We start from the raw sequence: 14,869 nt of genomic DNA, 5'->3' as shown, positions 1-14,869 counted from the left end.
GAAAAGAGAGAAAAAAAAAACAAAGGGGATCAAGAGAAAGAGCAGCAAAGAAAATGTGGCTGGCCAGCACGCCTTGAAGTGGGGAGAAAAGGCAGGGGCCAGCGCCTACGGCCATACTAGTCTGAAAACGCCCGATCTCGTCTGATCTCGGAAGCTAAGCAGACTCAGGCCTGGTTAGTACTTGGATGGGAGACCGCCTGGGAATACCAGGTGCAGTAGGCTTTTTCCGCCAGCAGGGGCTGCTCAAGTCACCCCTCTGCACTCGTGTTGGGCCACGCACGCAATGCAGCGACAGGTTATTTTTGCTGCCGCTGTGCCTGGCATCAGTCTCCTGCAGGCAGGAGACAGGGAGGGGAGGAGAGCGGAGCGCTGCCAAAATCAGCAAGAAAGACGGAAAGAAAGGGATTGGGGCTGCACGCTGTCTGCGGCTGGCAGTCAGGAAAGGAGGACAATAGACAATAGGTGCAGGAGTTGGCCATTCTGCCCTTGGAGCCTGCACCACCATTCAATATGATCATGGCTGATCATCCTTAATCAGTATCCTGTTCCTGCCTTATCTCCATAAGCCTTGATTCCACTATCCTTGAGAGCTCTGTCCAACTCTTTCTTCAATGAATCCAGAGACTGGGCCTCCACTGCCCTCTGGGGCAGAGCATTCCACACAGCCACCACTCTCTGGGTGAAGACGTTTCTCCTCATCTCTGTCCTAAACGGTCTACCCCGTATTTTTAAGCTGTGTCCTCTGTTTCGGCACTCACGTTTCCTGCCGCCAGAGTGTCCAATCCTTTGATAATCTTATATGTCTCAACCAGATCCCCTCTCAGTCTTCTAAACTCAAGGGTACACAAGCCCAGTCGCTCCAGTCTTTCAGTGTAAGGTAATCCCGCCATTCCAGGAATTGACCTCGTCAACCTACGCTGCACTCCCTCAATAGCCAGAATGTGTCTCCTCAAATTTGGAGACCAGAACTGCACACAGTACTCCAGGTGTGGTCTCACCAGGGCCCTGTACACCTGCAGAAGAACCTCTTTGCTTCTGTACTCGATCCCTCTTGTTATGAAGGCCAGCATGCTATTAGCCTTCTTCACTACCTGCTGTACCTGCATGCTGACCTTCATTGAGTGGTGTACAAGAACCCCCAGATCTCTCGGTACTGTCCCTTGACCGAAATTGATTCCATTTAGGTAGTAATCTGCCTTCCTGTTCTTGCCACCAAAGTGGATAAGCATCCATTTATCCACATTAAAGTGCATCTGCCATGCATCTGACCACTCACCTAACTTGTCCAGGTCACCCGGTAATCTCCTAACATCCTCATCACATTTCACCCTGCCACCCAGCTCAGTATCATCAGCAAATTTGCTAATGTTATTGCTAATAGCATCTTCTATATCATGAACATATATTGTAAAAAGCTGCGGTCCCAGTACTGATCCCTGCGGTACCCCACTGGTCACTGCCTGCCATTCCGAAATGGAGGCGTGGAGGAGTGTGGAAGGATGAGAGAATGCAGGCTGCAGCCCTATGAAGCAGGGGGAGGTCTTGCAGTTGGCCTGTGTGGGGATGTGGGAGACGACAGGAGCCTGGTGGGCAAGGGCTAGCTGGAGGGAGGGAGGGAGGGAAGCACGCACGGAGGAGGAAGAGCAAAGAGAAAAGTGAGAAAAAAAAAACAAAGGGGATCAAGAGAAAGAGCAGCAAAGAAAATGTGGCTGGCCAGCACGCCTTGAAGTGGGGAGAAAAGGCAGGGGCCAGCGCCTACGGCCATACTAGTCTGAAAACGCCCGATCTCGTCTGATCTCGGAAGCTAAGCAGACTCAGGCCTGGTTAGTATTTGGATGGGAGACCGCCTGGGAATACCAGGTGCAGTAGGCTTTTTCCGCCAGCAGGGGCTGCTCAAGTCACCCCTCTGCACTCGTGTTGGGCCACGCACGCAATGCAGCGACAGGTTATTTTTGCTGCCGCTGTGCCTGGCATCAGTCTCCTGCAGGCAGGAGACAGGGAGGGGAGGAGAGCGGAGCGCTGCCAAAATCAGCAAGAAAGACGGAAAGAAAGGGATTGGGGCTGCACGCTGTCTGCGGCTGGCAGTCAGGAAAGGAGGACAATAGACAATAGGTGCAGGAGTTGGCCATTCTGCCCTTGGAGCCTGCACCACCATTCAATATGATCATGGCTGATCATCCTTAATCAGTATCCTGTTCCTGCCTTATCTCCATAAGCCTTGATTCCACTATCCTTGAGAGCTCTGTCCAACTCTTTCTTCAATGAATCCAGAGACTGGGCCTCCACTGCCCTCTGGGGCAGAGCATTCCACACAGCCACCACTCTCTGGGTGAAGACGTTTCTCCTCATCTCTGTCCTAAACGGTCTACCCCGTATTTTTAAGCTGTGTCCTCTGTTTCGGCACTCACGTTTCCTGCCGCCAGAGTGTCCAATCCTTTGATAATCTTATATGTCTCAACCAGATCCCCTCTCAGTCTTCTAAACTCAAGGGTACACAAGCCCAGTCGCTCCAGTCTTTCAGTGTAAGGTAATCCCGCCATTCCAGGAATTGACCTCGTCAACCTACGCTGCACTCCCTCAATAGCCAGAATGTCTCTCCTCAAATTTGGAGACCAGAACTGCACACAGTACTCCAGGTGTGGTCTCACCAGGGCCCTGTACACCTGCAGAAGAACCTCTTTGCTTCTGTACTCGATCCCTCTTGTTATGAAGGCCAGCATGCTATTAGCCTTCTTCACTACCTGCTGTACCTGCATGCTTACCTTCATTGAGTGGTGTACAAGAACCCCCAGATCTCTCGGTACTGTCCCTTGACCGAAATTGATTCCATTTAGGTAGTAATCTGCCTTCCTGTTCTTGCTACCAAAGTGGATAAGCATCCATTTATCCACATTAAAGTGCATCTGCCATGCATCTGACCACTCACCTAACTTGTCCAGGTCACCCGGTAATCTCCTAACATCCTCATCACATTTCACCCTGCCACCCAGCTCAGTATCATCAGCAAATTTGCTAATGTTATTGCTAATAGCATCTTCTATATCATGAACATATATTGTAAAAAGCTGCGGTCCCAGTACTGATCCCTGCGGTACCCCACTGGTCACTGCCTGCCATTCCGAAATGGAGGCGTGGAGGAGTGTGGAAGGATGAGAGAATGCAGGCTGCAGCCCTATGAAGCAGGGGGAGGTCTTGCAGTTGGCCTGTGTGGGGATGTGGGAGACGACAGGAGCCTGGTGGGCAAGGGCTAGCTGGAGGGAGGGAGGGAGGGAAGCACGCATGGAGGAGGAAGAGCAAAGAGAAAAGAGAGAAAAAAAAAACAAAGGGGATCAAGAGAAAGAGCAGCAAAGAAAATGTGGCTGGCCAGCACGCCTTGAAGTGGGGAGAAAAGGCATGGGCCAGCGCCTATGGCCATGCTAGTCTGAAAACGCCCGATCTCGTCTGATCTCGGAAGCTAAGCAGACTCAGGCCTGGTTAGTACTTGGATGGGAGACCGCCTGGGAATACCAGGTGCAGTAGGCTTTTTCCGCCAGCAGGGGCTGCTCAAGTAACCCCTCTGCACTCGTGTTGGGTCACGCACGCAATGCAGCGACAGGTTATTTTTGCTGCCGCTGTGCCTGGCATCAGTCTCCTGCAGGCAGGAGACAGGGAGGGGAGGAGAGCGGAGCGCTGCCAAAATCAGCAAGAAAGACGGAAAGAAAGGGATTGGGGCTGCACGCTGTCTGCGGCTGGCAGTCAGGAAAGGAGGACAATAGACAATAGGTGCAGGAGTTGGCCATTCTGCCCTTGGAGCCTGCACCACCATTCAATATGATCATGGCTGATCATCCTTAATCAGTATCCTGTTCCTGCCTTATCTCCATAAGCCTTGATTCCACTATCCTTGAGAGCTCTGTCCAACTCTTTCTTCAATGAATCCAGAGACTGGGCCTCCACTGCCCTCTGGGGCAGAGCATTCCACACAGCCACCACTCTCTGGGTGAAGACGTTTCTCCTCATCTCTGTCCTAAACGGTCTACCCTGTATTTTTAAGCTGTGTCCTCTGTTTCGGCACTCACGTTTCCTGCCGCCAGAATGTCCAATCCTTTGATAATCTTATATGTCTCAACCAGATCCCCTCTCAGTCTTCTAAACTCAAGGGTACACAAGCCCAGTCGCTCCAGTCTTTCAGTGTAAGGTAATCCCGCCATTCCAGGAATTGACCTCGTCAACCTACGCTGCACTCCCTCAATAGCCAGAATGTGTCTCCTCAAATTTGGAGACCAGAACTGCACACAGTACTCCAGGTGTGGTCTCACCAGGGCCCTGTACACCTGCAGAAGAACCTCTTTGCTTCTGTACTCGATCCCTCTTGTTATGAAGGCCAGCATGCTATTAGCCTTCTTCACTACCTGCTGTTCCTGCATGCTAACCTTCATTGAGTGGTGTACAAGAACCCCCAGATCTCTCGGTACTGTCCCTTGACCGAAATTGATTCCATTTAGGTAGTAATCTGCCTTCCTGTTCTTGCCACCAAAGTGGATAAGCATCCATTTATCCACATTAAAGTGCATCTGCCATGCATCTGACCACTCACCTAACTTGTCCAGGTCACCCGGAAATCTCCTAACATCCTCATCACATTTCACCCTGCCACCCAGCTCAGTATCATCAGCAAATTTGCTAATGTTATTGCTAATAGCATCTTCTATATCATGAACATATATTGTAAAAAGCTGCGGTCCCAGTACTGATCCCTGCGGTACCCCACTGGTCACTGCCTGCCATTCCGAAATGGAGGCGTGGAGGAGTGTGGAAGGATGAGAGAATGCAGGCTGCAGCCCTATGAAGCAGGGGGAGGTCTTGCAGTTGGCCTGTGTGGGGATGTGGGAGACGACAGGAGCCTGGTGGGCAAGGGCTAGCTGGAGGGAGGGAGGGAGGGAAGCACGCACGGAGGAGGAAGAGCAAAGAGAAAAGAGAGAAAAAAAAAACAAAGGGGATCAAGAGAAAGAGCAGCAAAGAAAATGTGGCTGGCCAGCACGCCTTGAAGTGGGGAGAAAAGGCAGGGGCCAGCGCCTACGGCCATACTAGTCTGAAAACGCCCGATCTCGTCTGATCTTGGAAGCTAAGCAGACTCAGGCCTGGTTAGTACTTGGATGGGAGACCGCCTGGGAATACCAGGTGCAGTAGGCTTTTTCCGCCAGCAGGGGCTGCTCAAGTCACCCCTCTGCACTCGTGTTGGGCCACGCACGCAATGCAGCGACAGGTTATTTTTGCTGCCGCTGTGCCTGGCATCAGTCTCCTGCAGGCAGGAGACAGGGAGGGGAGGAGAGCGGAGCGCTGCCAAAATCAGCAAGAAAGACGGAAAGAAAGGGATTGGGGCTGCACGCTGTCTGCGGCTGGCAGTCAGGAAAGGAGGACAATAGACAATAGGTGCAGGAGTTGGCCATTCTGCCCTTGGAGCCTGCACCACCATTCAATATGATCATGGCTGATCATCCTTAATCAGTATCCTGTTCCTGCCTTATCTCCATAAGCCTTGATTCCACTATCCTTGAGAGCTCTGTCCAACTCTTTCTTCAATGAATCCAGAGACTGGGCCTCCACTGCCCTCTGGGGCAGAGCATTCCACACAGCCACCACTCTCTGGGTGAAGACGTTTCTCCTCATCTCTGTCCTAAACGGTCTACCCCGTATTTTTAAGCTGTGTCCTCTGTTTCGGCACTCACGTTTCCTGCCGCCAGAGTGTCCAATCCTTTGATAATCTTATATGTCTCAACCAGATCCCCTCTCAGTCTTCTAAACTCAAGGGTACACAAGCCCAGTCGCTCCAGTCTTTCAGTGTAAGGTAATCCCGCCATTCCAGGAATTGACCTGGTCAACCTAGGCTGCACTCCCTCAATAGCCAGAATGTCTCTCCTCAAATTTGGAGACCAGAACTGCACACAGTACTCCAGGTGTGGTCTCACCAGGGCCCTGTACACCTGCAGAAGAACCTCTTTGCTTCTGTACTCGATCCCTCTTGTTATGAAGGCCAGCATGCTATTAGCCTTCTTCACTACCTGCTGTACCTGCATGCTTACCTTCATTGAGTGGTGTACAAGAACCCCCAGATCTCTCGGTACTGTCCCTTGACCGAAATTGATTCCATTTAGGAAGTAATCTGCCTTCCTGTTCTTGCCACCAAAGTGGATAAGCATCCATTTATCCACATTAAAGTGCATCTGCCATGCATCTGACCACTCACCTAACTTGTCCAGGTCACCCGGTAATCTCCTAACATCCTCATCACATTTCACCCTGCCACCCAGCTCAGTATCATCAGTAAATTTGCTAATGTTATTGCTAATAGCATCTTCTATATCATGAACATATATTGTAAAAAGCTGCGGTCCCAGTACTGATCCCTGCGGTACCCCACTGGTCACTGCCTGCCATTCCGAAATGGAGGCGTGGAGGAGTGTGGAAGGATGAGAGAATGCAGGCTGCAGCCCTATGAAGCAGGGGGAGGTCTTGCAGTTGGCCTGTGTGGGGATGTGGGAGACGACAGGAGCCTGGTGGGCAAGGGCTAGCTGGAGGGAGGGAGGGAGGGAAGCACGCACGGAGGAGGAAGAGCAAAGAGAAAAGAGAGAAAAAAAAAACAAAGGGGATCAAGAGAAAGAGCAGCAAAGAAAATGTGGCTGGCCAGCACGCCTTGAAGTGGGGAGAAAAGGCAGGGGGTAGCGCCTACGGCCATACTAGTCTGAAAACGCCTGATCTCGTCTGATCTCGGAAGCTAAGCAGACTCAGGCCTGGTTAGTACTTGGGTGGGAGACCGCCTGGGAATACCAGGTGCAGTCGGCTTTTTCCGCCAGCAGGGGCTGCTCAAGTCACCCCTCTGCACTCGTGTTGGGCCACGCACGCAATGCAGCGACAGGTTATTTTTGCTGCCGCTGTGCCTGGCATCAGTCTCCTGCAGGCAGGAGACAGGGAGGGGAGGAGAGCGGAGCGCTGCCAAAATCAGCAAGAAAGACGGAAAGAAAGGGATTGGGGCTGCACGCTGTCTGCGGCTGGCAGTCAGGAAAGGAGGACAATAGACAATAGGTGCAGGAGTTGGCCATTCTGCCCTTGGAGCCTGCACCACCATTCAATATGATCATGGCTGATCATCCTTAATCAGTATCCTGTTCCTGCCTTATCTCCATAAGCCTTGATTCCACTATCCTTGAGAGCTCTGTCCAACTCTTTCTTCAATGAATCCAGAGACTGGGCCTCCACTGCCCTCTGGGGCAGAGCATTCCACACAGCCACCACTCTCTGGGTGAAGACGTTTCTCCTCATCTCTGTCCTAAACGGTCTACCCCGTATTTTTAAGCTGTGTCCTCTGTTTCGGCACTCACGTTTCCTGCCGCCAGAGTGTCCAATCCTTTGATAATCCTATATGTCTCAACCAGATCCCCTCTCAGTCTTCTAAACTCAAGGGTACACAAGCCCAGTCGCTCCAGTCTTTCAGTGTCAGGTAATCCCGCCATTCCAGGAATTGACCTCGTCAACCTACGCTGCACTCCCTCAATAGCCAGAATGTCTCTCCTCAAATTTGGAGACCAGATCTGCACACAGTACTCCAGGTGTGGTCTCACCAGGGCCCTGTACACCTGCAGAAGAACCTCTTTGCTTCTGTACTCGATCCCTCTTGTTATGAAGGCCAGCATGCTATTAGCCTTCTTCACTACCTGCTGTACCTGCATGCTGACCTTCATTGAGTGGTGTACAAGAACCCCCAGATCTCTCGGTACTGTCCCTTGACCGAAATTGATTCCATTTAGGTAGTAATCTGCCTTCCTGTTCTTGCCACCAAAGTGGATAAGCATCCATTTATCCACATTAAAGTGCATCTGCCATGCATCTGACCACTCACCTAACTTGTCCAGGTCACCCGGTAATCTCCTAACATCCTCATCACATTTCACCCTGCCACCCAGCTCAGTATCATCAGCAAATTTGCTAATGTTATTGCTAATAGCATCTTCTATATCATGAACATATATTGTAAAAAGCTGCGGTCCCAGTACTGATCCCTGCGGTACCCCACTGGTCACTGCCTGCCATTCCGAAATGGAGGCGTGGAGGAGTGTGGAAGGATGAGAGAATGCAGGCTGCAGCCCTATGAAGCAGGGGGAGGTCTTGCAGTTGGCCTGTGTGGGGATGTGGGAGACGACAGGAGCCTGGTGGGCAAGGGCTAGCTGGAGGGAGGGAGGGAGGGAAGCACGCACGGAGGAGGAAGAGCAAAGAGAAAAGAGAGAAAAAAAAAACAAAGGGGATCAAGAGAAAGAGCAGCAAAGAAAATGTGGCTGGCCAGCACGCCTTGAAGTGGGGAGAAAAGGCAGGGGCCAGCGCCTACGGCCATACTAGTCTGAAAACGCCCGATCTCGTCTGATCTCGGAAGCTAAGCAGACTCAGGCCTGGTTAGTACTTGGATGGGAGACCGCCTGGGAATACCAGGTGCAGTAGGCTTTTTCCGCCAGCAGGGGCTGCTCAAGTCACCCCTCTGCACTCGTGTTGGGCCACGCACGCAATGCAGCGACAGGTTATTTTTGCTGCCGCTGTGCCTGGCATCAGTCTCCTGCAGGCAGGAGACAGGGAGGGGAGGAGAGCGGAGCGCTGCCAAAATCAGCAAGAAAGACGGAAAGAAAGGGATTGGGGCTGCACGCTGTCTGCGGCTGGCAGTCAGGAAAGGAGGACAATAGACAATAGGTGCAGGAGTTGGCCATTCTGCCCTTGGAGCCTGCACCACCATTCAATATGATCATGGCTGATCATCCTTAATCAGTATCCTGTTCCTGCCTTATCTCCATAAGCCTTGATTCCACTATCCTTGAGAGCTCTGTCCAACTCTTTCTTCAATGAATCCAGAGACTGGGCCTCCACTGCCCTCTGGGGCAGAGCATTCCACACAGCCACCACTCTCTGGGTGAAGACGTTTCTCCTCATCTCTGTCCTAAACGGTCTACCCCGTATTTTTAAGCTGTGTCCTCTGTTTCGGCACTCACGTTTCCTGCCGCCAGAGTGTCCAATCCTTTGATAATCTTATATGTCTCAACCAGATCCCCTCTCAGTCTTCTAAACTCAAGGGTACACAAGCCCAGTCGCTCCAGTCTTTCAGTGTAAGGTAATCCCGCCATTCCAGGAATTGACCTCGTCAACCTACGCTGCACTCCCTCAATAGCCAGAATGTCTCTCCTCAAATTTGGAGACCAGAACTGCACACAGTACTCCAGGTGTGGTCTCACCAGGGCCCTGTACACCTGCAGAAGAACCTCTTTGCTTCTGTACTCGATCCCTCTTGTTATGAAGGCCAGCATGCTATTAGCCTTCTTCACTACCTGCTGTACCTGCATGCTGACCTTCATTGAGTGGTGTACAAGAACCCCCAGATCTCTCGGTACTGTCCCTTGACCGAAATTGATTCCATTTAGGTAGTAATCTGCCTTCCTGTTCTTGCTACCAAAGTGGATAAGCATCCATTTATCCACATTAAAGTGCATCTGCCATGCATCTGACCACTCACCTAACTTGTCCAGGTCACCCGGTAATCTCCTAACATCCTCATCACATTTCACCCTGCCACCCAGCTCAGTATCATCAGCAAATTTGCTAATGTTATTGCTAATAGCATCTTCTATATCATGAACATATATTGTAAAAAGCTGCGGTCCCAGTACTGATCCCTGCGGTACCCCACTGGTCACTGCCTGCCATTCCGAAATGGAGGCGTGGAGGAGTGTGGAAGGATGAGAGAATGCAGGCTGCAGCCCTATGAAGCAGGGGGAGGTCTTGCAGTTGGCCTGTGTGGGGATGTGGGAGACGACAGGAGCCTGGTGGGCAAGGGCTAGCTGGAGGGAGGGAGGGAGGGAAGCACGCATGGAGGAGGAAGAGCAAAGAGAAAAGAGAGAAAAAAAAAACAAAGGGGATCAAGAGAAAGAGCAGCAAAGAAAATGTGGCTGGCCAGCACGCCTTGAAGTGGGGAGAAAAGGCAGGGGCCAGCGCCTACGGCCATACTAGTCTGAAAACGCCCGATCTCGTCTGATCTCGGAAGCTAAGCAGACTCAGGCCTGGTTAGTACTTGGATGGGAGACCGCCTGGGAATACCAGGTGCAGTAGGCTTTTTCCGCCAGCAGGGGCTGCTCAAGTCACCCCTCTGCACTCGTGTTGGGCCACGCACGCAATGCAGCGACAGGTTATTTTTGCTGCCGCTGTGCCTGGCATCAGTCTCCTGCAGGCAGGAGACAGGGAGGGGAGGAGAGCGGAGCGCTGCCAAAATCAGCAAGAAAGACGGAAAGAAAGGGATTGGGGCTGCACGCTGTCTGCGGCTGGCAGTCAGGAAAGGAGGACAATAGACAATAGGTGCAGGAGTTGGCCATTCTGCCCTTGGAGCCTGCACCACCATTCAATATGATCATGGCTGATCATCCTTAATCAGTATCCTGTTCCTGCCTTATCTCCATAAGCCTTGATTCCACTATCCTTGAGAGCTCTGTCCAACTCTTTCTTCAATGAATCCAGAGACTGGGCCTCCACTGCCCTCTGGGGCAGAGCATTCCACACAGCCACCACTCTCTGGGTGAAGACGTTTCGCCTCATCTCTGTCCTAAACGGTCTACCCCGTATTTTTAAGCTGTGTCCTCTGTTTCGGCACTCACGTTTCCTGCCGCCAGAGTGTCCAATCCTTTGATAATCTTATATGTCTCAACCAGATCCCCTCTCAGTCTTCTAAACTCAAGGGTACACAAGCCCAGTCGCTCCAGTCTTTCAGTGTAAGGTAATCCCGCCATTCCAGGAATTGACCTCGTCAACCTACGCTGCACTCCCTCAATAGCCAGAATGTCTCTCCTCAAATTTGGAGACCAGAACTGCACACAGTACTCCAGGTGTGGTCTCACCAGGGCCCTGTACACCTGCAGAAGAACCTCTTTGCTTCTGTACTCGATCCCTCTTGTTATGAAGGCCAGCATGCTATTAGCCTTCTTCACTACCTGCTGTACCTGCATGCTGACCTTCATTGAGTGGTGTACAAGAACCCCCAGATCTCTCGGTACTGTCCCTTGACCGAAATTGATTCCATTTAGGTAGTAATCTGCCTTCCTGTTCTTGCCACCAAAGTGGATAAGCATCCATTTATCCACATTAAAGTGCATCTGCCATGCATCTGACCACTCACCTAACTTGTCCAGGTCACCCGGTAATCTCCTAACATCCTCATCACATTTCACCCTGCCACCCAGCTCAGTATCATCAGCAAATTTGCTAATGTTATTGCTAATAGCATCTTCTATATCATGAACATATATTGTAAAAAGCTGCGGTCCCAGTACTGATCCCTGCGGTACCCCACTGGTCACTGCCTGCCATTCCGAAATGGAGGCGTGGAGGAGTGTGGAAGGATGAGAGAATGCAGGCTGCAGCCCTATGAAGCAGGGGGAGGTCTTGCAGTTGGCCTGTGTGGGGATGTGGGAGACGACAGGAGCCTGGTGGGCAAGGGCTAGCTGGAGGGAGGGAGGGAGGGAAGCACGCACGGAGGAGGAAGAGCAAAGAGAAAAGAGAGAAAAAAAAAACAAAGGGGATCAAGAGAAAGAGCAGCAAAGAAAATGTGGCTGGCCAGCACGCCTTGAAGTGGGGAGAAAAGGCAGGGGCCAGCGCCTACGGCCATACTAGTCTGAAAACGCCCGATCTCGTCTGATCTCGGAAGCTAAGCAGACTCAGGCCTGGTTAGTACTTGGATGGGAGACCGCCTGGGAATACCAGGTGCAGTAGGCTTTTTCCGCCAGCAGGGGCTGCTCAAGTCACCCCTCTGCACTCGTGTTGGGCCACGCACGCAATGCAGCGACAGGTTATTTTTGCTGCCGCTGTGCCTGGCATCAGTCTCCTGCAGGCAGGAGACAGGGAGGGGAGGAGAGCGGAGCGCTGCCAAAATCAGCAAGAAAGACGGAAAGAAAGGGATTGGGGCTGCACGCTGTCTGCGGCTGGCAGTCAGGAAAGGAGGACAATAGACAATAGGTGCAGGAGTTGGCCATTCTGCCCTTGGAGCCTGCACCACCATTCAATATGATCATGGCTGATCATCCTTAATCAGTATCCTGTTCCTGCCTTATCTCCATAAGCCTTGATTCCACTATCCTTGAGAGCTCTGTCCAACTCTTTCTTCAATGAATCCAGAGACTGGGCCTCCACTGCCCTCTGGGGCAGAGCATTCCACACAGCCACCACTCTCTGGGTGAAGACGTTTCTCCTCATCTCTGTCCTAAACGGTCTACCCCGTATTTTTAAGCTGTGTCCTCTGTTTCGGCACTCACGTTTCCTGCCGCCAGAGTGTCCAATCCTTTGATAATCTTATATGTCTCAACCAGATCCCCTCTCAGTCTTCTAAACTCAAGGGTACACAAGCCCAGTCGCTCCAGTCTTTCAGTGTAAGGTAATCCCGCCATTCCAGGAATTGACCTCGTCAACCTACGCTGCACTCCCTCAATAGCCAGAATGTGTCTCCTCAAATTTGGAGACCAGAACTGCACACAGTACTCCAGGTGTGGTCTCACCAGGGCCCTGTACACCTGCAGAAGAACCTCTTTGCTTCTGTACTCGATCCCTCTTGTTATGAAGGCCAGCATGCTATTAGCCTTCTTCACTACCTGCTGTACCTGCATGCTGACCTTCATTGAGTGGTGTACAAGAACCCCCAGATCTCTCGGTACTGTCCCTTGACCGAAATTGATTCCATTTAGGTAGTAATCTGCCTTCCTGTTCTTGCCACCAAAGTGGATAAGCATCCATTTATCCACATTAAAGTGCATCTGCCATGCATCTGACCACTCACCTAACTTGTCCAGGTCACCCGGTAATCTCCTAACATCCTCATCACATTTCACCCTGCCACCCAGCTCAGTATCATCAGCAAATTTGCTAATGTTATTGCTAATAGCATCTTCTATATCATGAACATATATTGTAAAAAGCTGCGGTCCCAGTACTGATCCCTGCGGTACCCCACTGGTCACTGCCTGCCATTCCGAAATGGAGGCGTGGAGGAGTGTGGAAGGATGAGAGAATGCAGGCTGCAGCCCTATGAAGCAGGGGGAGGTCTTGCAGTTGGCCTGTGTGGGGATGTGGGAGACGACAGGAGCCTGGTGGGCAAGGGCTAGCTGGAGGGAGGGAGGGAGGGAAGCACGCACGGAGGAGGAAGAGCAAAGAGAAAAGAGAGAAAAAAAAAACAAAGGGGATCAAGAGAAAGAGCAGCAAAGAAAATGTGGCTGGCCAGCACGCCTTGAAGTGGGGAGAAAAGGCAGGGGCCAGCGCCTACGGCCATACTAGTCTGAAAACGCCCGATCTCGTCTGATCTCGGAAGCTAAGCAGACTCAGGCCTGGTTAGTACTTGGATGGGAGACCGCCTGGGAATACCAGGTGCAGTAGGCTTTTTCCGCCAGCAGGGGCTGCTCAAGTCACCCCTCTGCACTCGTGTTGGGCCACGCACGCAATGCAGCGACAGGTTATTTTTGCTGCCGCTGTGCCTGGCATCAGTCTCCTGCAGGCAGGAGACAGGGAGGGGAGGAGAGCGGAGCGCTGCCAAAATCAGCAAGAAAGACGGAAAGAAAGGGATTGGGGCTGCACGCTGTCTGCGGCTGGCAGTCAGGAAAGGAGGACAATAGACAATAGGTGCAGGAGTTGGCCATTCTGCCCTTGGAGCCTGCACCACCATTCAATATGATCATGGCTGATCATCCTTAATCAGTATCCTGTTCCTGCCTTATCTCCATAAGCCTTGATTCCACTATCCTTGAGAGCTCTGTCCAACTCTTTCTTCAATGAATCCAGAGACTGGGCCTCCACTGCCCTCTGGGGCAGAGCATTCCACACAGCCACCACTCTCTGGGTGAAGACGTTTCTCCTCATCTCTGTCCTAAACGGTCTACCCCGTATTTTTAAGCTGTGTCCTCTGTTTCGGCACTCACGTTTCCTGCCGCCAGAGTGTCCAATCCTTTGATAATCTTATATGTCTCAACCAGATCCCCTCTCAGTCTTCTAAACTCAAGGGTACACAAGCCCAGTCGCTCCAGTCTTTCAGTGTAAGGTAATCCCGCCATTCCAGGAATTGACCTCGTCAACCTACGCTGCACTCCCTCAATAGCCAGAATGTCTCTCCTCAAATTTGGAGACCAGAACTGCACACAGTACTCCAGGTGTGGTCTCACCAGGGCCCTGTACACCTGCAGAAGAACCTCTTTGCTTCTGTACTCGATCCCTCTTGTTATGAAGGCCAGCATGCTATTAGCCTTCTTCACTACCTGCTGTACCTGCATGCTGACCTTCATTGAGTGGTGTACAAGAACCCCCAGATCTCTCGGTACTGTCCCTTGACCGAAATTGATTCCATTTAGGTAGTAATCTGCCTTCCTGTTCTTGCTACCAAAGTGGATAAGCATCCATTTATCCACATTAAAGTGCATCTGCCATGCATCTGACCACTCACCTAACTTGTCCAGGTCACCCGGTAATCTCCTAACATCCTCATCACATTTCACCCTGCCACCCAGCTCAGTATCATCAGCAAATTTGCTAATGTTATTGCTAATAGCATCTTCTATATCATGAACATATATTGTAAAAAGCTGCGGTCCCAGTACTGATCCCTGCGGTACCCCACTGGTCACTGCCTGCCATTCCGAAATGGAGGCGTGGAGGAGTGTGGAAGGATGAGAGAATGCAGGCTGCAGCCCTATGAAGCAGGGGGAGGTCTTGCAGTTGGCCTGTGTGGGGATGTGGGAGACGACAGGAGCCTGGTGGGCAAGGGCTAGCTGGAGGGAGGGAGGGAGGGAAGCACGCATGGAGGAGGAAGAGCAAAGAGAAAAGAGAGAAAAAAAAA

At 51.6% G+C, this 14,869-nt stretch overlaps 9 non-coding genes across 9 annotated transcripts; all 9 read left to right on the top strand.

Moving 5' to 3' along the window:
• Positions 1 to 103: 103 nt before the first annotated feature.
• On the top strand, positions 104 to 222 carry LOC140474503 (5S ribosomal RNA). Its single transcript, XR_011959173.1, has one exon. It is a non-coding gene; the product is annotated as a 5S ribosomal RNA (ribosomal RNA).
• Positions 223 to 1,753: 1,531 nt separating this feature from the next.
• LOC140468058 (5S ribosomal RNA) lies at positions 1,754 to 1,872 on the top strand. Its single transcript, XR_011955584.1, has one exon. It is a non-coding gene; the product is annotated as a 5S ribosomal RNA (ribosomal RNA).
• A 1,531-nt stretch (positions 1,873 to 3,403) lies between these two features.
• LOC140468623 (5S ribosomal RNA) lies at positions 3,404 to 3,522 on the top strand. The gene has a single exon (XR_011955728.1). It is a non-coding gene; the product is annotated as a 5S ribosomal RNA (ribosomal RNA).
• Positions 3,523 to 5,053: 1,531 nt separating this feature from the next.
• LOC140468239 (5S ribosomal RNA) lies at positions 5,054 to 5,172 on the top strand. The gene has a single exon (XR_011955624.1). It is a non-coding gene; the product is annotated as a 5S ribosomal RNA (ribosomal RNA).
• A 1,531-nt stretch (positions 5,173 to 6,703) lies between these two features.
• LOC140469557 (5S ribosomal RNA) lies at positions 6,704 to 6,822 on the top strand. The gene has a single exon (XR_011956157.1). It is a non-coding gene; the product is annotated as a 5S ribosomal RNA (ribosomal RNA).
• A 1,531-nt stretch (positions 6,823 to 8,353) lies between these two features.
• On the top strand, positions 8,354 to 8,472 carry LOC140474494 (5S ribosomal RNA). The gene has a single exon (XR_011959162.1). It is a non-coding gene; the product is annotated as a 5S ribosomal RNA (ribosomal RNA).
• A 1,531-nt stretch (positions 8,473 to 10,003) lies between these two features.
• On the top strand, positions 10,004 to 10,122 carry LOC140474483 (5S ribosomal RNA). The gene has a single exon (XR_011959155.1). It is a non-coding gene; the product is annotated as a 5S ribosomal RNA (ribosomal RNA).
• Positions 10,123 to 11,653: 1,531 nt separating this feature from the next.
• LOC140474472 (5S ribosomal RNA) lies at positions 11,654 to 11,772 on the top strand. The gene has a single exon (XR_011959147.1). It is a non-coding gene; the product is annotated as a 5S ribosomal RNA (ribosomal RNA).
• A 1,531-nt stretch (positions 11,773 to 13,303) lies between these two features.
• On the top strand, positions 13,304 to 13,422 carry LOC140474461 (5S ribosomal RNA). Its single transcript, XR_011959136.1, has one exon. It is a non-coding gene; the product is annotated as a 5S ribosomal RNA (ribosomal RNA).
• Positions 13,423 to 14,869: the final 1,447 nt, after the last annotated feature.

Source organism: Chiloscyllium punctatum, chromosome 3 (genome assembly GCF_047496795.1).
Source record: "Chiloscyllium punctatum isolate Juve2018m chromosome 3, sChiPun1.3, whole genome shotgun sequence".
NCBI lineage: Eukaryota > Metazoa > Chordata > Chondrichthyes > Orectolobiformes > Hemiscylliidae > Chiloscyllium > Chiloscyllium punctatum.
Note: the sequence above shows the minus strand (reverse complement) of the source record. Positions and strands in the feature narration are given on the sequence as shown.